Here is a 22,080-nt window from a genome sequence, read left to right on the forward strand (position 1 = left end):
CAAACTTTAGGAGCCAGGATGGTTCTGTCCATGTTTTGTTTTTACTTGTTGTTTTTAAACTAAACTGGTAACTTACAGATGCCCTGAAGGGAAATCTTCCTGTCATTACCATTTGAAAAAAGAGTAAAGAATGCATTGGATACCATAATCTATACAAACCTGAGTCAACGCAAATCAATAGGTTGGAACAGGTCAAGAGTTTCTAGGGCCGCAGAAAGCTAGGGAAGGTCAGAAATTAGAGCATTTACCTGACAAAGGACCTCACAGTGTGTCTCTTTTGTTCACCAGTATAGTCTTTGCAGCTGGTGAAACGTTAACTGTATCTGACCAACTTTAAAAATGCAGTGTCTTCGCTTTAGTTTAAATTCTAAAATGTTCAAGAGGCCATTAAGGAAAGATTGTTGTGAATTACAACTTCGTTGCTATGCAAAAGCATTGCATTTTTATGAAAGTCGCCATCAAATGGACTCAAAGAGACAAGGACGGCGGATCACTCCGGGCCTCGAGATGAAAGCGATCACCAGCAGGTGTTTCCATCTCTAATGCATTAGCCGTTGCTATTAAAGAGTGGGTTTTGTTCTCAAAGCCATGCAGTCCGCATTTCTATCCACCACACCTCTGCTACTATGTGGGAGGGTCATGACCACCCAGCAAGAGCTACCTCCACCACCTGAGATCAGACAGACACAGCAAACCTCTGTGATCACACCATCTTAAATAGGACACACAGATGCACTTTGAATCACTTTAGCATTGCTAAAAAAATGCTGCTTGGGGAAACAGGGATAAAAATGATGCTGTGTCCATATTTGACATTTTTCCCATCTCTGCCATTTCTTAAAAGCTCAAAAAGTGCTGCTAATTTTCACATTCAAATTCGAGTGCCACAAATCCCCATGTTTTGTGCTCTAAATCAAAATATAACAGAGTGACCCCATGCTTTTCTTATAAACCAAATTAAAACTCAACCAGGCAATGTAGAAAAAATCTTCCTACAACTAATGACAACAGCTGGTTGATACTAATATGAATTTACTGCATAACAGCTGACATTAATAGATTAACAGTTATTTAGTGATATTGCAAGGTTTCTAAACTCCACATGACCCCAAATGCTATTTAATTCAGTAATTTTAAAAGCTGATTAGCACTATTAAATATATATAAGACAAAGTATATTCTGTTCCTGTAAGGCTGAGAGTTAAATGGAAAAAGAATACAGTCGGAACAAATGTGAATGCTGATGCAGAGACGTGGTTCTGTGGTGTCTATTGAGCCTTTGGAAAAGGAAACTGGTTCTTATAAGCTTTGCAAGTTGAACAGCAACTCTCAACTGGCACCTGCTTGCAACTGGTTCATTACTGCCATGATATGGAATATGGGAAGAGCTTGGGGTTGGGTCCCCAAAATGCCAGAGTATGCACCGTGCTTTGTATCTTTTGCAAGATAGGAGAAGTCTTGCCACCAGGTAATACCATGAGCTGGAAAAACTAGAAAATGAGAGCTTTAGCATGCAGTAGACATACTGAGAGGATAAATTCAAGGTTAATGCCTAAACCTACCCAAACAGAATGAAAGTAATATCAAATACAGACTGAAAACAAAAGAGGACATTTAAAGGAAAATTAAATGAACTAGGTTCGACAGGAGAAATACTCAGTTATCTTGATAGACAGTCGTGTCTAATTACTCATTAATTCATTTTCTGTATCCTCTGTATCTTGCTCAGGATCGCACGGGGCTGGAGCCTATCCCAGCTACAGCCAGGCAAAGTATACCAGGTAAAAGGTCACCAGTCCATTAAGGAGACAAACAAACATTCAAAGACACACTCATTACTACGGTTTATTCATGATCACGATTACTCTCATGTTTTTGGACTGTGGGAAGCCCACACAGGCATAGTGAGGACATGTAAACACCGCGCCCATGTTCAAACAAGAAGCCTTCGTGCTTCGAGTCGACAAAAGTAATCACCACACTGTACTGTTTCATGTTTATTTATCCCAGTCTCCTAATGTGGACTTTTTTGCCCTTTAAAACAGATAAATACTGCCACTGCGACAGTTACCAAAATGCAGTGAGGCTGTACTCTCATATTGCTATTTTTTTCTTAAACTGAGCCAAACCATTCAAACGAATTTTTCTGTGTTTTTCAACATGGATTTGCAACTTTTCTGTAGGCCATATTTACACAACATAAAACCTTTTAAAGTTTTGTCAGAGAGTGTGGAAATGCTACAACCTAAGACTATTCAAATACTAGAAGTGAGCAGCTGCCACACATGGACCAAGGCTGCACGTATTACTGAGTTAAGAGTTGAGTATTTTGGCTCCGGTGCAGCTTTTTGACCTCTCGCCAGCACACTGGCTGCTTGCACACAGCACTGTGGATGGAGCACACCCAGTCTGGGTTTTTGGTGTCATCTTGTTCTCTCTGACAACATTAAACCTGCAGTAAGTTGGGAAGCTGGTCTGTTTGACTTTCCAGAGAGAAATACACACTATTGCCTTTTAATCGCAGGCAGGTGGTTTGCTTTGATCGATGCACAAAGGCCTATACGAGGCAGAGTGGAGCTGGCACCTGTGAGGCACATTGAGTTTGAATTGACAGCTGCTGAGCTCAGAGATGTGACTCTGGTGTAGGCAGGCTGCTGAGCCTCAGAGACCTTCTATATTTCCTCACAATAATGAAAAAATTAAGTTCACGGAAGCCAATTTGACATCAATTGACTATGATCTTACGAAATAATATATTTGTGGTAAAGAAAAGTTACATTAAATTTGCCTTACCGAGGCTAATGCAACAAGAATGCTCAAGAGGGGGGCGGTCTGTGGCGTAGTGGGTTAAGCGGCTGCCCCATGTACAGAGGCTACGGTCCTCGCTGCAGCTGGCCCCAGTTCAACTCCCGCACCAAGCGGCCCTGTGCTGCGTGTCTTTCCCCTCTCTCTGCCCCCTGCTTCCTGTCTCTCTCCAACTGTCCTCTCATTAAAGGCATAAAATACTTAAAAAAAAAAAAAAGAATGCTCAAGAGGTGTATCTGCCACCAGGGCCAGCTCTGTATTTTGTGATTTTAATAGGTTCTTACTCAATGCTCCAATTCTCCACTAAATTTCATGAAACTCAGAAAACAGACAAATTGCCCCTCAGCCTTGGCTCTCACCTTGTGGATGAATAAATCTATTAGGTTCTGACAACAGCAAGCGGTACGGGTGTGATTTGAAAAGAGGTTTATTCTGCCATTATCATATTTCAACTCTTACTTATATGTGCCTGCATTGAGAATTACAAAACAAGATGCAATGGTTACAGTCGTATTCTACAATGGAAAAGTGCATCTTTTGAAAAAAGATTGAGGACTATGGCTGTATCCACTTTAAAGAGGGTGCTGTGGTGCCCGGTCCAAAAGTACCCTGAATATTCAATGAGCAGGGCTTTTAAAGAGTAAATATAGAGGCACTGTGTTTATGTGCATCAAGAGCACCCGCGGGCCGTTTGTGAGGAGGTACCGCTGCAGCATATGGCAAAGGCCTGCGAAGTCTACAGGGAGAATGTAGCTTTTAGTATTCGCCTAAGCACAAATGTCCAAGAATGTTCATGTGATGAAACTCCGCTTGTGTAATCACAAACTGTCAGCCAGAGTCTCTCTGAACTACTGATGTAATTGAAGTTCTTGTTGAGCAAATGCACAAACCGAGCTTGAAATACAGCGAGCTGTGAAGGCAGAATACTAATGCAATCTAGTTCCTGTGTTTCCATGATCTCACCGCTGCAGCAAATCATGCTTAATGCAGGAAACAGAATGAGCATTTACAAGCAGCGACATGAAAACGTTGAGCGATGCTCGACAAGCAATATGTAAAAAAAATGCTCCAGAAAAAGAACCCCTACCCCACCTTTAAGATGACTGCACGTAAGTAAAAAGAAAACTAAGGAGCTGAAAGTTGACACAAATAGAGAGAAGAGTACAGATTTATCTATAATCAATGAAGGACAGGGTCTCTGAGTTATCCAATGTTCAACTATTTCCTACCAGGAAACCAGCTTTCTGTTTCGTCCAATAGATTTTAGAGGAAACTTGATAGCTGAGAGATTTCTGTAAACCAGCTCGGGGCTGACGACGGCTGCACTGATTACAGACTCAGATATGTGTAATCTCTGTGAGTTTGATTTTGGCAAACAAATGACTTTGACTCAGATAAGTGAAAGATATTGTGTGGTACGTTTACTGTCTCATTTGTTAAGATTATTGTCTTTCGCTGTGAGCAAGCATTTTGAGTTGCCTCGACACTGGAACAAAGTTAACTTTTTTTTCCTTTTAATTTGCCCAGGCGGCGGAGGAACCTCCCAAGCTGCACTTGGTATTTTTCCTCTACTTTCTTCACTTTCACTTTTTAATGAATTGTCGTCGCTAATGCACAGAATTAACATTGGCTCTCCCCAGTAGTTTGTGTTTTTTCTCTTCCTATACATTTCTGTAAGTATTTCTGGAACTGCATGTTTCTGATCTGTGGTTAGTAGCCTGACCTGCTGAATGTGTATTGTTTGTTGTTGTCTCTCTTTCTCTCTCTCTCGAGACAAATGACTGCTCTTCTCTTTTCTGTTCTCCTCTACTAGAGGTTTCTTCCCGTCAAAAAAGGGAGATTTCCTCTTCCCTCTGTTGCCAAGTGTGCGCTCAAAAGAAATTGATGGGTTTTTCTCTCTGCATAGTGCCGCCAGACAACTTTTTTTTGTTAAATTGTGCTATGAATAAAATGGAATTGACTTGTTGAGAGATTATTTTGAAATTAAAACGTAAGAAAGAAAGGCATTGACCGTAAATACTGAAAACAGAATTACCCCATGATTTCACTTTGTACAATTCATTCTGCAGGACATATAAAGTCTGGCCATCCATCTAAGAGATCTCAACACATTTCATGTGAAACCTAACATACTGTATTAACTGCTTGGTGGCACTGCAATAAAAAACAGGAGATGACTAAAATTGGACTTCATCGCTCCATGATGAATAACAAGTAGCTGCACTTGGATATCGTTCCTTATTGTGTAGATAAAGACTTTATCTGTGAATTTGGGACGCAGTAGGTTTTGACCTTGCATTTTTTCAAATGAGTAATAAATAAGCCTTTTTGTTTTTTTAGGCCACAAAGTATCCCCTAAGCTTTGTGTTGTGTACGCTGTCTAGTTTATTTGCTGTCTATTAGCTGTGAGGCAGCTGTAGCTGTAGGTAATAGTTTGGTTATCTTCCAACCAGACGATTTGGGTGTCAAACCCCAACTCCTCCACCTGTCAAAGTGTCCATGGGGATGAAATCAAACAGCAAATTGCGCTGTCATGCTAATTGATGTGCAACTGTAAAGAAGTTAGTGAAGTGTGTACAGTGTGTTAATATAAAAAGAAGCACTGTTTGGGTTAATGAGAGAAACACCCCAAAAGTGCTTTGTTGAAGCAAGCTAGGTTAAAAGGCAATATATGAGTGTGGACCATTTTCAGTTTCAGTTGACTGAGTTTGGTTTAAATTAGCCATTTCCACTTAAAGTAAAGAGTTTGAAATGATATACTCTCTTATCCCTATAGACTACATGGACAGTATTCCAAAAAAAGTCTTGAGTTGTCCCTCGTTTCTTTAAATATTTCAAGGAAAAGGGGGCAAATCGGTGCAGTAGATTCTTGAAACATGTAAACAGAGATAGAAATACATTGGAGAGGGAAAAAACGGTGGCTGTACAATTCTAATGAGCTTGAAAATCATTATTTGGTACGACCACCTTTATTCTTCAACACAGTCTGAATCCTCTTAGACAAACTTTCTTTAAGTACTCTTCAGGAATAGTTCTTCAGGCTTCTTGAAGGACATTTCGAAACTCTTCTTTGGATGTTGGCTGCCTTTTGCTCCGTTCTCTGTCAAAATGATCCCACAATGCTTCAATAATGTTGAGGCTCTGGGGAGAATTCATCCCTCCATTAGACCTGTTGTCACTGATTTTCAGTCCAGTTCGTATGTCATTTGGCATAGCTCAGCCTTTTGTCCCGGTTTAAATTCCTTAAGCATGGCTTCTTGACAGCCACCCTTCTGTGGAGTCCATTTGTGATGAGGCTTCGGTGAACAGTAGATGGATCAGCTGAAGGGCCAGATGTATCGCTCATCCTGTGTCATGTCTGGGCTGTTTTTGTTCCCTGTATCTTATAATCACTCTCAGGTACTGTCCATCTACTGTAGATATTCTTTCAGGCCTGACACTTTTATTTTTGTCCTACACTTATTCAGTTTCCTCAAATGTTTCAAGGACACATGGTGAGACATGCCAAGTTTTCAGCTTACAGCGCCTTGAAAATCCCCTTATTAATGCAAAAATACTGTTTAATGTCTGTCAAACTGTTCATCTTAGCATCTTTCATCAAAGCAACTAAAAAATTGGGAACAGGTTGTATGTTTTTACTACAGGTTGCTTGCAACAAAGTGCAGAAAGATTTCAAACTGATTATTTGCAAAGTTGTCTGTTATGTGTAGATGTAACACTGGTTCATAAGTTTCTGTTTTAGGCTAAAATGATTCACAGGTCAGTGTTAAGTGGCTTCATAACAAAAAAAAATTAAAATGAGTCCAACGCTCAAAGAAAAAAACCTGGAGAGCTATTGCTGAAGAACACTTCCAAATAAGTCTGGTTCCTTTGAAACCAAATAAAAAGTAATGAAGAGCTGAGACTTATGCACAGCACGTATCTCAGTATGTTCTCCTTATATATGTCAGCTTTAGAGGAGCAAAACATTCAAGCCTGTCTTTTGTTGACTCTCATACTCATGACTCAAAGGACAGCAACCAGAATCAATGACAAGTTGATCTATGTCTTAGTTTTCACAAGGACCCAACAGAGGCTCACAGAGTGCAGGTAGAAGGAAAAAAGCATAAGGAAAAGAAAGAAACTCTCTTTACTCAACAAAAAACACAGAAACGGGAATAGCAAATGCAGAGCAGAGGAAATAAAAAATAACAAACATAAAGACAAAGGACAATGAACCAAAAGGGCTGGATGGCAGAGAATACAAAAAAGCCTCAAAACATAAAATCAGAACAGCTTGAATGAAAGCATATGGAACAGCACGGTGCCAAACTCAGAGGAACAACATGATCTGGTAGAGAGCCACAGCAACTGCAGTAAATGGATGGTGTGAATAGCAACTAATTACAAGCTGGTATGGATGGCAGGCACAGTGCAGTGGGGTTATTAACTAAACACAAAACAGATGTGAAGCAAAGACAGGAATCAAAACCATCAGAAACTCACAGGGAAGAACAGCTTTCAAAATAAAACAGGAAGTAAAGATAGAATATCAAATTCAAAGTACAAGGTAATACTGAACTCCTAAACACACAGCAAAACTCAAACACCATGACCTTTATGTGCAAATGGTTTTCAGAAAGTCCAAACTCAGAAAGATGGTACATGTTCGCCAACAGATTTAGATTTTAAAACAGTGTTCAAAGTTTTGACCGGGAAACGTGTCTGAGATTAGTGGAAGAAAGAAAGCTTGTGTGAGAAGTTCAGTCCGCTGAGAACAGAGAGTTTTATAATGTGATTGATTTTAAAGTAGGTAGAAGGCTGCTGGATCCAGCGCTTCTGCAAAGTCTCCTCTGGCATCACGAATCTGCTCCTACAGCACTGTTATTTATAGTTCAAGCGTGAGCAGATTCTAATGATTGGCTGGAGGATCTGAATCGTCTTTGTTCTCAACGACAATTTTATAGCAAATACAACCTAATTCTCACGAAGGAAGCAGTGCTTGAGTCCTAATGATGTATTTTACTGAAATATTGTGTGTTTTACTCTTTGCCAAATTTAGGATTATTCCCTAACAATATTTGATAATAAAGTAAAGTCGTCATCATCGTCGTCATCATCATCATCATCATCATAATCATCATGTTAAGATGTTCTAGTCAACCTCATGTTGACACATGACTGCAAATGCTATTATAATTCTGCCTGCCAAAACCAATTTGCACACCTCAGTACACTGTACTTGTTTTCAAACATCTTGAAAGAATAATCTCACATGATCTATGAGGCAAAAACAAATCAAATTAATCCATTGTTTACGATTGTTTGAAGTTAGTGTAGCAGAGCAGCCAGCTAAAAGAGGATGAATAATGGGCCTAGTGGCATAAAGGACGAAGTTAGAAAAGGACTCTTTGACTTTTTATATAGAAAATGGCAATACTATTTTTCAAAGCCCTGCATGAAATTAAAAGTGTCAGGTTGTATCATTAGTTCTTAATTGCTGCTATCTCAGCGATGGGCTAGCAGGGCTGAAACCAGCATCAGTACTCCAGTATCTTCAGCATGTGCCCACACACGCCCTGTTAATACCCTTCATTTAACAAATCCTTATTCTTCCTCCGGGCCTTACACCTTCCTCGTGCAGTGCTAATTTTCTTTTGGAGATCAAAGAGAAGTGATCCTCTAGGAATGATGGGGATTGCTTCCAATGCCCCGGTTGAAACCAGAGGGGTTAATGGGTAGGCGGGGGGCACATTTGAGCATAGCATTAATCAGTTTCTTTCTCTACAACATCAACTACAGAGCTAGAACTACAGTAAAAGCTACACTGAAAAATGTACACACACACAGTAATGTATAAAGTACACTCAACCACCTCTGAATTTGCCTCCCACATTTGGGGGGGACTCATGTTTGTTCAGTGATAAACTGCTTACAAGGAATGGGAAGAGGATGAGAATGAGTAATGCACAATTAAATTTGGTTTGAATAGACACTTCTGTCAGTAAGTGTTTTTCCTCTAGTCCTATCGACAGCAGGGCAGGTGATGATGGCTTAGAGCTCAGACACTGTAATCATGCTACTGTGGATTCCCTCATCTTGTTTACAACATTCTCTAATACCAATAGATTTTTGACACAGCAAAGTGCTTTTGTCTTAAATGTAACCAAAATCACAAAGCTTAAGTGTGAGACCAGCCTGTCATTTTTGTTTTCTTCTAAACTAGAGCAAAACACTCTCCAGTCAAAGATTAATTTGATGCAATGTAATTGCTAGAATTTGCTCATTATCTCCTTGCTATTTTAAATGCTTGTTTCACTTTTGCTTGGATGATTTACTTCTTTAGTTAAAACTATTGCAAAATTTGTCTATGACAATATGTACTTTCGGGGACGGCTTGCGGTTGATTGAGAGCTACTCAGTTATAAGTCCAGGGCCTGTCAAAGTTGTTAGACTTACACATATAGAAGAAATACTCTAACTGACTAATTAAGGAACTAGAAAGCTGAGTCTGAATGATGAAATTTACTTAGCAAACAACTTACCAGTTTAAGAGTGACATTGGAAACAATCACCTGCTCAGAGCATAATGATCTATAATAAGGAGAATTCAGGGGAATACAAAGTGGCGACGTAACACATCAATAAATGTTCAAATCATATGGAAATAATAGACGTAGACCTTCTAGTCTAGTGTTCATTACCTCAGGCGCAGCACTTATAATTCATCAGGAGTAATGAATAATTGTCAGTCTGTAGTTTACTTGTGACAAAGATTTAACCGAAATGGACTAAGTGAGCACCGCTCCTAATGCAAGGGCTTAAAAAATGAACGCGTTGGGGCCAGCAGAGATTATTCAAAGGGCGTACTTCTATGTCAACCCAGTTCTTCTTCATCATGAGTGCTTTCCCATAAAAGAGGCCATTTGATGATTTTTTTTCTACACAAAGGACCCAAAACACAAAAGGTTATGATGGCAAAAAGCAACTCTGAGAATGCTGCACATCAGAGCTCTTTCACTTTGGATTTGATACTCAAAAGGTGCATTTGGGCTTGACGCTGTTTTGTAATCAGGGATACATGGAGATAACTTTTGCTTTCCAATTCAAAGTATTTGTACCGAATTAATATTATATGTGATAAATAACAACAGACTGAGCAGTTTAACAGTCTGTACTCACATTTTAACATCAACAGTGTGAAACAGCAAATCAAGAACCAGCAAAAAAATGTATTTATGAAGTTTCTGCATCAGCAACCGAAGGAATGTAAGTTCCTGTCGCAGCTTGGCAGTATACACTCCACTGGGTTGCATTACTAATTTATGACTCAACAGGTTATTCCCCCAGTTAGCAATCCATATGGCTTGATGCAATTTTTACAGTTGATTTCTAGCTGAAACATGTCTTCAGCACAATGCCTTGGTGACCTGGCTTGGTTTAAACAAAAGCTATTTGTCACATTAAAAAAGTCTGTAGGCTAGAAATATCTCATTGTCCCATTATGCTGGCCTCGTCCTACACTTTTATGGGCTTTGTAGACAGCAGATACAAGTTTGATGGGTTTGGAAGACAGAATACTTGACTTTACTGACTAATACTTACTTGGAAAGTGGGAGAGTTCAGACTGATCTGCTGACATCTTTTCTCATCAGCTATTTAGAGACAATGAATAAAGAAAAGGAGAAACTCAAAGAGAGGTCTAGAAGGAGCAAATAAAATATTAAACAAAATTGGAGGTCTATTTTTAGAAGCAAATGGTGGTGAGGGATGTTTCGGTTGTATTATTGATGTTTCTGTACAAGTGGGGGCTGTCTGGTTCTCGCCTGAGAGAGAAGCCTGCTTGAGCGTGTGTGTGTGTGTGTGTGTGTGTGTGTGTGTGTGTGTTCAGTGCTAGTGGTTGCCTTTGGGGAGTGGTCATTGCATTAAAAAGACATAATGGACCAATAAAAGGGAATGAGAGGAGAAAATAGTATTGTATTACAATTAAATCTGGCTAGAGACACCGCAAAAGAGTGGAAGCATTAAGAGGAGAGGTTTGGGAAAAGGAAAAAAAAAGAGGAAAAAACCTATAAGGATGGCTGCAGATGTCTGGACTCTGCTCCCTGCAGAGAGTGCTGGTGAACGGAAATATTTGCCACACTTTCTGACAGCATTTTTAGTATTCCACACAGAGTCTGGCTTTTCTCTGGCAGTCGAATTACAGACAGACCCTTCATGTGGAGGCACCAATCCTGCTTTTCTTTTGGTGCAGTGAGGGCACCACACATTAACCGTATGTGTAAGCTTGATTCGTTACAGGTCAGCAAATATGTGCGAGAGAATTGAAAGTGTTGATTTATGCATCGCCTTGGGACGAGCAGCATTCACTCACAGGTTTCAGATCAACATCATGTACAGTCATTAAAAGATGAGACACATACGTGTATCTTACAGTGCATGTGTCTCACAGTGACAGGATAGAAAAAAGGAAAATCCAAAACTGACTGTCAGTTGAGATATCTTCAGTGAGACTTCATCATGAAGGATGGCACTTTTCTGTGTGTACCTTCAGTTTCCTCCTCCACATTCACACAGACAGTCAAAGAAGGGGGAGGCATAGAGAGAAGAATTGACCTTCATGTACTGGAAAATCAATACAACTTTACTCTTATGTCCCCAGTTTATCCTCTCCCACATCACATAACAGCAATATCCCCGTGCTTACAGTGTAATTCAGCTCAATTCCAGAGAGCTGCATACACGATGTGACCGCTGGACTTCACATATGGCTCGAAGTATTTATTTCTCACAGAACTCATGGTCAGGGATTGATGATTGATCAGATGCAACTGGATGTTAGCCAACTGTGAAAAGGATCAGATTGCATTAGAAATATTTTAATGTATGTTTTACAGATTTTTCTTTTCCTTTTTGGTAAGTGCTTTGAACGTTGAATAACTCTGGTCATTTTTTGGTGTGTGATCAAATCAAGTCAGTGTCACAAAAAAAAAAAAGGAAAAAGAAAAATCTAAACATGATGTTCTTGATTGTTTACTTGTTTCTGTCTTTATCTTGTATTTAAACAAAAGGTATTTTCACATTTGGTGTCATTTCGACTTACTCCGTCTACCCAAACATCTTCGGTGACCATTCTTTAGAGCGCCATAGCAAAGGATATTGTATTGTACCACCTTATCCAAACTATGTCGAATAACGAACAAACATAGATCCCCTTTCTTTTTTGTGCTGGTTTAAATTCATTTTCGGGAATACTGACTGAAGTCTGACACTATGAGGTGCAATCTAATCTGCTTTTCTGCAATCTGAGATGAAGAATTGTAAACATAAAAACTACTAACAACAAAGCTGTGTTTTCACAGCTAGTTAAAAGTTTCAAACCTTTTTTTTTTTTTTACTTCTTATCATAAAAAATGGGTGTTTTTAGGCATAAGAGGTATACATAGTCTTACATGGCTCTGGAAATAACTACATGAGAGGAGAAAAGGGATTTTAAAGATCTGTAAAAACAAGGTTCTCAAAGGTTACTAAGTTATGTACTCCATTAACATTGTCACAAACAAAGTTTGAGATGTGCAGACAGCAACTGATTATTTACCCCTTGAGTTCGTAAAGCTGTTTGTATTGAGAATGTCCAATTTAAACTGTTCAGTGTCACGTCGTTTGTCTGAGAGAGGATTTACAAACTCCAAGTCTAGCTCAGAATTTATGAAATGGTTCAAGGTTCAAGTTTCACAGCGGTGTGGACCTCTCTCTGCCAGGCAGTCTGATCAGAAAAAGGGTGCCACTCTTTTGCAAAATAAACTTTTATATTGCCATACAAACATGATGTAAAAATTATTGGTCCAAAAGTTGTGGAGAAGCCGTGGTTTAGCCTTGGCTTTACCTTATTGGTCCTTGGTCCGATATCAGCCTCGTACCCCATCTCTGCTCCAGTCTGATGTCTTCTCCCTGTGTTGGAAAACTCCTCTCTATCTCCCTGTGTCCGGTCCATTTCCACTAGGCTTCATCCCACCTGTTTTGACTCCCCCTGCAAGCATGTAGCAGTTTCTCTCAACACTCCCCTCAGTCTCTTTCCTGTTTTAACCCTTCACACCGTGGGGTCAATGCTTGTTCCCTTCGAAAAAGGAGTGTATCAACTCTGAATAAGCACAATGCATAAATATGTACAATAAAAGGTATTAAACCCTCAAATGTAATGTAGTTACACTAATTCTTAGCTTGCATTTATTTTTATTTCATGTCACTAACTCTCCTGTCATTTCAGATCCTGCCTTTACTTCCCTGCCATGCAATTTACTCATTTCCCCGCCCATCTCCCCCTCACCTGTAGTCTATTTGCTCATTAGTTCCTCAGTATATTTACTAGTCACTTTCACTTGTTCCCTGCCAGATTGTCTTGTGTTTGTACTTTGCCAAGCTCTCCAGCATTTCCAGTCCTGCCTACCTGTTCTGACTCTGTTTTGCCTCTCTTGGATTCCGGATACCTGCCTGCCCCTTGTCGGATTTGTTTGCCTTTTTCTGATCGCCTGGTTTTGACCCTGACTGTTTTTGGACTGAGTAAACTGATCTTCCCTTGCTAATCGCCTGCCTCATTGTCGTGCTTTTGCGTTCTCCTTTGCCAGCATCAGTGATCGTGACACAAAATCAGCAAACAGTTATTCTGAACCCGACTCAAGCTTGTTAATACAAAAAACTCATGGATGCTTGAATCTTCGTTGGCATGCAAACATACACTGTTATTACTGACACAGTGCAGAATGTGATGATTTATATCTGTCAGTGAATATCCGACACAGTCCATTCTATTGATTTTAAACACTGATCAGCGTTTTCCACTGTTCTATTTAGATTAAATGGACCAACTTTTATAACTTTTTTTCTCTTTTGCAAACTAATTAATTTGATATCAATATAATATCAGATATCAGATGATTCATCTATGCTACTGTGACTGTGGGGTCACTATTCAAAGTGAAAAATAACACTAATGTAGCAACACAACTATAACCCTTTTGGGAACTCTGCAGTATGGAGTTTTGATGTTTGAAAGGACAAAAAAAAATAAATTCATAAATCTCTTTCCACACATTCTTCAAAAGCCCCTCAGTATAACCAGACACACCTCAAAACACTCTTTAAGGGGTTGTACAGTCTCTTTCTCGAGCTACATGCATAATAGGTAAAGCTGTCTCCATCTGAATCACTGATCCAATGGGTGGTCAAAAACTCAATAATCCACATGCAGTCAGATAAGAGTCGGTTATGTATTGTGTGAAAATTCAACCACCAAACCAAGCATCTGACATGTTAACTGAAATGGGCAGAAGCAGTTTTTCACTGAATCTGAAAGTGTTCTTCTTCCATTTGTAATTCAAGTTGATCAGCAAAGCAGCCCCTCTTTAGAGCTCAGTGTGGGTGGGTTTGCATCTTAACAGGTTAGCACTGTGAGGCACAACTTTTTTCTTCAGCTGCCTTAACTTTCTCCCCTGTTGCCAGGCGTGATGCAGCGTGATCTGTGTTTTCAGTCTCCTGCACAGAAAATATGCCAGACAGAGGCCTTGAGCAAGTCAGTCACTTTCCTTTTGTGTTGCACAGCAAGAATACATCTCTTCATTAGACAGCATCTCTTGACAGCCCTTCATGCCTCCACTGCTTCTTTGACAGCTGAGCGGTGCGCAGGCTCCCACCTACGCACTGCTCATGCATGGCTAGCTGTGCTGTGTCACGAACACACGCCATGAACATACAGACTGACCATCTCTATATAACATACACTGAAATCAGCTGAGCAGAGGAGTACATACTGCATCTTATACAGTAGTTACATTTTGTATGTTGAACCGACTGTGGATTAACATGATAACTTAATAAATCCTTTGCATACAATATTGTGTTTCTGGAGGGCATGTTCACTGAGTACTTCACTGTTATGGATTAGCAGGCCTCATCTGGCAAATTACTGCAAAATTGTTGCAAGGTCTGTCACAAGAAGCAAGTTTCCTGTAGGAAAGTAACAAGATTGGTTTGATTTAAAGCAATAAACAGTGTTTGCAGAGTCTGCAGTCAGCCTTCAACGTTGCTGCAAGAATCAGAGCTTAGATTAAAAATCCAATCCACAAGGCCATTTGTGATGTGAGCTCAGGAAAGTCTGACGCCTAATTCATAATGTAACATCCCTTCAGGTACCGAGAAGGAACTGTGCCTCTTGCAATCATCCCAAAAACAACAGTCAAATACAACAGTGGTGGCAAAGAGAGGACAGAGAGGGATCAATGTGCTATTTTCTTATTTGGTGATGAATAACTCATAACTAATTTTCCTCAAGTTTATCATCACGCAGACATTTCGGGTATTTTCACTTTACAGCAATTACAATGGTGCTCCAACACACGGAGGAGTTTGGGTGCTGTGTAAACAATCAATTCCAACCAGCATGAGGCCAGAGTAGCCAAGTCAGAAGATAAAAATATTTAAGTCTGACACACTGCAGAGCTCCATTCTACCCTCGTTTACTACACTTAGTATAAAGATATTATGCTCATCATCAGGCAAGATGTATACATCACCATCCTAAATCACATGATGGCAGTCACATGATAATGTTGGATGAGCAGAATATCCAGCCATTCATAAATGTGTCTACAAGAGTGTCAACACAAAGCATAAAGTGTGAATTTGAGTGTTTATTTGTGGATATGTTTATTCAACGTGTTCTCATGGCATTGCATGTCAACAACATGCCACTTTCAGCACTTTTTTTTGCGCATTTTAAGCTTTTGGTGCGTAATTTTTCATCGTTCAAATAACATGTCAAACGGTTAGGGTTGGGGCAAATGTGGTGTAAAATGACATGCAAAAGTACAAACAAAAGCGTTGTAATGACTTAGCGTGCGATAACTACTGCTTTTCATGAGACCAGGCTGCTTTATTCACTGACTGCAAAGTAGCCAAATCCTCTGAACCTCAATCTCAAGCTGATGTAACAGCTTAATACACCACAATGACATCATCAAGGTTTTATAGCTCACTCATAGCCACAGATGACCTCCACAACTATTTCAACACAACTGCGCCTTGTAACAACTAAACTGTTATTCATGCATTAAATGAGAGGAATGCTCCTTTAATCTAGATCTTCACTTCTGTTAACTGGAGCCTGGATGTTGTGTGAGCAAAGAGCTGCTTCTAATGACATGCTGGAAGCAAGCTGTTATATTACAGAAATTATTATTAGTTGCATGAAATACTCTCACGAAGGAGAGTGGTGGAAAAAAAAGACCGCCGTAAAACCGCAGGAACCAAATGTGCATTTATGCAGCAGTAAAACCCCAGCAAGAGTCAGCAAAGAAAAACATTAAAGCCCTAACTGAACTATAAAATGATAACATGCATAAGGAAGTAAAGGCAGTAAGTGGTTTTAAGAAAGCCATAGAAGGAGTCTATTCTCTTTAGATTACAAATAACAAATCCCAGTTTGCATGCATTTGATGGCAGATTACATTAGACAGTAATTTGTTAGGTTTTCTTTAAAATCACTACACGCTCTGGACACTGGGAAGGAAAGGAATACCTCCAAGTGCACTTTGTTATATATTTCTTCATCTTCTTCAGCGGAGGGAGAACAATGCCACATCAGCACAGAAAATGATCTCAGTGTCAGATGATGCATTGTATCAATTTCAGATGGCCGCTCAGCTCATGCAGAAGGAAAAATAATTAAATCATAACCTTTAATAAAACATAAGGAAAGCAATACAGTATGAAATCCTCCATCTGCAGACCACATGGGAAATAAGTAAAAAAAAAAAAAAAATGATGAGAAGTTATGAGTAAAATGGCTTGTCTTAATTAGCCTCTCTGGGCAATTTTAATTTTATAATGTGCTGGCAACTGCCTGACATTTTCCTTGCTCCGCCCAGCCACTGCATACTTTAGTTCCAGTGACCTCAAACGGGCAATGTTTTCTTTTTGTTTTTTTTCCCTGTGAATAGGATGCCTATGGCCTGCTACACATAGAGGCAGCCAATCAAGCTTTTGTTCATATGGAGATAAAATACCTTCCATTCATTAAAGCCACACAAGTGTACATACTTAAATGAATCCTATGAATCTGCAGCTTCCTCAGATATGTTGTAAACATTATTTCACTGTGGGGGGGTCAGCTGCCTCTCTGATTGCGATTCAGACAGCACGGGTTCAGTGTTTAAAGGCAAAGTTGCAGCGTTTGTGTCACAGTGACAAAGAAGGACAAGAATATTAGCAAAACAGCATTACTTATGGTATAGCTTTTTTCAAAAAGATAATTTTGCTTAAACTCTGATTGGGTATCTCACTTTTTTTTCCATTCCTGTGTAAATGCTTTTGATGCAAACTTGTTATTCTTTTGAATGAAATTCTATAAATAAGTAATAAACAAAGGATTAAAATGTTAACGATCTAACAAAACATCAGTGATTGTCAAATTATGAAGAAGTCCCGGTTAGACCCATCAAGCCTGTTGACAGGTTCTGAAAGCTTTTTGATTTGTGTGTGTGTGTGTGTGTGTGTGCGTGTGTGTGTGTATGCATCATCCTCTATTCAAGTGAACCTTCTAAAGTCAAATGTTCACAATATGTTTGTGGAAGGACATCAAGGCAGGGAGAGAGGAGATTTTGGAGAACCTCTGAAGAAGAGCTCCTGCAATGCTACAAAAAAAAATGATACAAACGTTTCTAAGGCCTTTGACTCCACCAGTCTACGACCAGATGGACAGAAGGTGGAATTCAAGAGGAATCTTTACCGAATACCTCCAAGAGAAATATGCATAGTGTGTGAAGCCTTAAAGGAACTCAAGGACGAGGCTGATTTTCATGAGTCCACTGACAGGAAAACACTGAACAACAATACAAGGCCAGGATGCATGGACAAAGACACTGTATTCCTGTGAGCTGCCAACAGCATTTTACTAAAGATAGTCAACAAACCAGGGGGCTGTTGAAAAAAACTATTTGTGAATGGATGGATCCAACAGCCTATTCCATTGGTGATCAGAGTGTCATGGCTTATTTCTGCATCTAGGACAAGATGTCTTGTTGTGCTATACCAAGTTTATACCAACAAATACGAGAGTAAATCTCAGAACTTCTGTTTGTGAAGTGAATCTCGGGAGAAAGTGCCAGAAAACAAGGCTTTCTGCAAGAGACTGGTTAAAAAAGAAGAAAATGAATGTTATGCAATGACCAAGTCAAAGTCCTGGTTTTAATCAGATGGGAATGTTGTGGAATGACCTGAAGTGAGCAGTTCATGTGAGGAAACCTATAATCAGCCCCGAGTTAAAGCTGTGCGAAGTAATTGACAGAAATTCCTCCAAGCTGATGTGCAGGACTGATGAACAGTTTTCTGCTGAAATGTCTGGTTGCAGCTTTTGCTGAACAAGCGGGTCAAACCAGATCCGCAAAGGTTAGCTACTGACACGATACAATACCGATACGATCGTCATTCATTTTCCTCATTAGATGTTCACTTTGGTGAGAATCTCATGTTGGTTTAGATCGACATGTAGAAAATTCTGAATATTTTGCACATTTTTTAAACACCACTGTACACATATTCTTTGCTACTTTATGTACAGTATTGGAGAGGAAAAGATCACTTTACACTCTGTTAAATGAGGAAGACACACAGTCAGCAGCCCCATGAGAAATATAAAAAGAAACACTAAATCTCTATATCCAATTGGGTTTAATCCAGAGACACAGAGGTTCTAAAATGATTACAAGATCAAATAAAAACTAAATTGAGCAGTATTTGTTATCTCCCAAATGGTCCCCGCTGTTGCAGAAGGTGGGGGAATAAGTCATGGGGGAATTCCATCATGTGAAATTACAACTATTGATCTATTTTGCTGGAGAATGTGTTTCCTCTGTGCTTGACTGTGTTATTAACGAACGCTGTTTCCCCACAACAGGTGGACAGTGGCGAGGCTTTACCAGAACTGGAGCCAGTGCACGAGCGTGACAACAGCTACTGGCAGCTGTTTCTTTTTTTCTTTTTTCTTTTTTTCCTCTCAGATTAATATCTTCAGAATCATAGATTGTTCTACTGTCACATTTAGCAAAATGGTTTGGAGAACAACAACAAAAACATTTCATCCAAACCCCATTATTATTTCATGCACTCCATGGCTACAGCCATTACAAATTCAATCCTTGTCACAACATTTCTTTAAAATCCCAGCATAACACAGCACGGTCTCAGGCTGGACTTGTCATATCCAGAGGAAGATGTTAATTTGAGAGACACGAAAGGGTTCAGAATAACTGGGTGCTTTAATTGTTCAGATGAGAAAGGAAAGGCAGTAATAAGTAGGTGATGGTGCAGAGGTGCAGCATATTTCTGAGGAGAACAGACAGTTAAAGCATATTGCTCCAGGAGTTGTTTGTGTGGGAAGGCCTGAATAATGAATTCATAATGAGAGCTATAGACTGTGGACGTACTGCAGTGCTCCTTTGTTCCAGGGTAGATGATGTCTGGTCTTTTGTGCCTGATTATTCAGTATTTACAGACAGTTGAAAAGCAAATCCAAATATTACAAATGCTGTTCATCTGTTTGTGTGCTCTCCTCAGTAGAATTACGTTTTAGGAAGAGTTGAAGCTTTTACTTTAGTAGAGGGTTGCTTAAAGAGCATTAGGGGTTAACCCTAATCTAAATAAAAGAAAAAAATACTTTTGTCTATCATGTAGCAAGCTAAGATTTACTTGTCCAAAATGGTGCAGTAATGAAAAAAGTTGCTTCCTCACATCTGTACAAGTTAGGTGCTCTGACAGGGAAAGAATGAAGGTCTTATTGTATGACATATCAGGTTTTCGGTTTTTGTCTCAACAATTTATGCCAACGTAGCTAAAAGCAATACAAGGATTCTGTGCTAGTGTTACTGTTCTCTGTTTGTTCTCATGTTCCTCCCAGACCTAAAAATAGACCAAAAGCTTTACTGATATCATACAGCATGTTGTTTTTGACTCTTGACCTTTCTGCAGTCTTCCAGCAGGCATTCCTCCTCCAAAGCTACCAAACTGAAAAGCGTGAAAAGAAGTTGTTGGCTCTGGCTCCTGCGCACCTCATTTATATTTTTCATAATATCAAATTGTGCCCAACAACTTTGGATTAAAAACCCAAAGTCAAAATCACTAAAGCTCTCTCCCATTTCATTCCTCTTTTATGTTGCATCACTTTAATGGACCTTTAATCCACAGAAAAGGTTCAAGAGACCATAAGTAAACAATACATAAATGCTGGGAACACTAAGTTATGTCACATATAACACTCTGCAAGTTTCCTACATAACACTGGTGAACTGCCTTCTTGCAAGTGAAAGCTCTGATGTAATAAAACATTAAAAAAAGCAAACTTCAAGATGAAATGAAAGAAAGATTGAAACAGAAAATGTTTTAGCATGTTTTATTTTAAAGGTCTCCAGTTTTTTTTTCTTTTTGACATGTTTATGAATTTGAAAGGGACAGGACGTGACAAGCTAACTCATATCAGGAGTCTCTTTGCAAATATTGTATTCAATTACTTATATTATTTTATGTTAGCTTTATTTTATTTTAGCTTTATTTTATTTTATTTTACTTTAGTTCTTTCCCTCTCATACCTTAACTGTTGCACAGCAATTTCCCTCGGGATAAATAAAGCTTTTCAAATCTTGAATCTTGAATCTTAAATCTTGGCAGATCAGAGCACACACCAATAACATACACACAAACAAAAATGAATATTAACAAAAAAAGTAGAAGGAAAGCACACAATATTACACACAATAACATATCTATGAAGTATATACTTCAGAAGATAATCTATTATCAATTTTTTTTTATATATATATATATATATATATATATGTACAAAAGTTTTCATATTTCTAGTCTTGAGGCCCTATGGTGCATGGAGAAGTTGCTACATCCAGAGAAACACAGTGTCTAAAGTGTCTAAAATTTACCAAGTTGCATTTTACATTTTTGACAATTTTTGTCAAGATCTAAAATAAAATTATTTTAGAACAAATTTCAATCCAAACATGTTTAAATAAAAGTGCACAGTTGGCCACTTCATTTCTTTCATTTGGCCAGGAAAATAATATCCTCAAAATGTCTTTTGCTCTGCCTAAAAAACTTAAAAAGAATGGACTTTAGAAACATCAAAGTATCATGGAAGTCAAAATGAAATTAACATTAAAGAGAATGATCGATGCATACAGTCGTTGCTTTTCAGAAAATAGTTGCAAAAGAAGCACAATAATGACTCATATTGTATTAACATTGTGCTCTGATAGCTTTTGCACCTTTTAAAATCAGAACCCTCCCTCATGAAAATCATTTAATCATTCAGTGTTATCCTCCATCCAGCAAGCAGGTTAAAACGTGCAGCTACAGCATTCAGCCCAGTGACCTGCTACAGATGACAGTAATTATGCCACAAACCTTTTAACCTCCTGCAGTTACTAACCCACTCTCACATGCAGGGTTTTCCACATGCACTTCCCCTCGTTTTCATCATTCCAACCACTTTTAATATGACAGCTGATACACTTTCATTGCAAATCAGAAATATATTATTTATATTCTACTCATTTACAACAACAGCTTAAGAATAACGAAGGCATTTTCTTTACAAACAGCGTAGACAATGGTCAATGAATGGACATTTCCTCCCCTGAATAATACAGAGGTCAACTTGCTCATGGACATGTGATGTTTTTAGAAATTGAATAACAGAGTGAGTGATGGGGAGAGCAGCTCGCCACAGCATGAGGCGGTCTATCGGAATGAAGAGTGTGTCTGTGTGTGCTTGTCAGATCTACAAGGCCATGGGTTTGGCCTGAACACATCATTCTCACATTGAATGTACAGTTAATGCTTAACATACAGTTTAAAAGTACCCCCCCCCCCCCCCCCCCCCCCCCCAAAAAAAAAAAAAAAAAAAAAAAAAAAAAAAAAAAAAAAAAAACACGAGACAGTCGTAAAACAAGCCCGAGGCACCAGCATCAACAGAGAAGCGGCTCCGTGATGATATGATGCGTTTGGAGCTGTCCTTGGTGCTGAGTCCGCGGGGACTCAGTCGGACACAAATTGCTGCAACTTCTCATCTGCATCCACCTACAATGTGTTTGAGTTTCCAGTCCGCTCGAAACAAAATTCAAACACAGCTGGCTCTTCTGCCCCGGTGCCACACAAGCAAGCCCCCCCATTCTCTGGCAAGAAATCCGCGTTTTCTTTTTTCAGATAAATAATACACGGCGTGAAATGACAAATAGT

Source organism: Odontesthes bonariensis, chromosome 21 (assembly GCF_027942865.1).
Source record: "Odontesthes bonariensis isolate fOdoBon6 chromosome 21, fOdoBon6.hap1, whole genome shotgun sequence".
In the NCBI taxonomy this organism is placed as follows: domain Eukaryota; kingdom Metazoa; phylum Chordata; class Actinopteri; order Atheriniformes; family Atherinopsidae; genus Odontesthes; species Odontesthes bonariensis.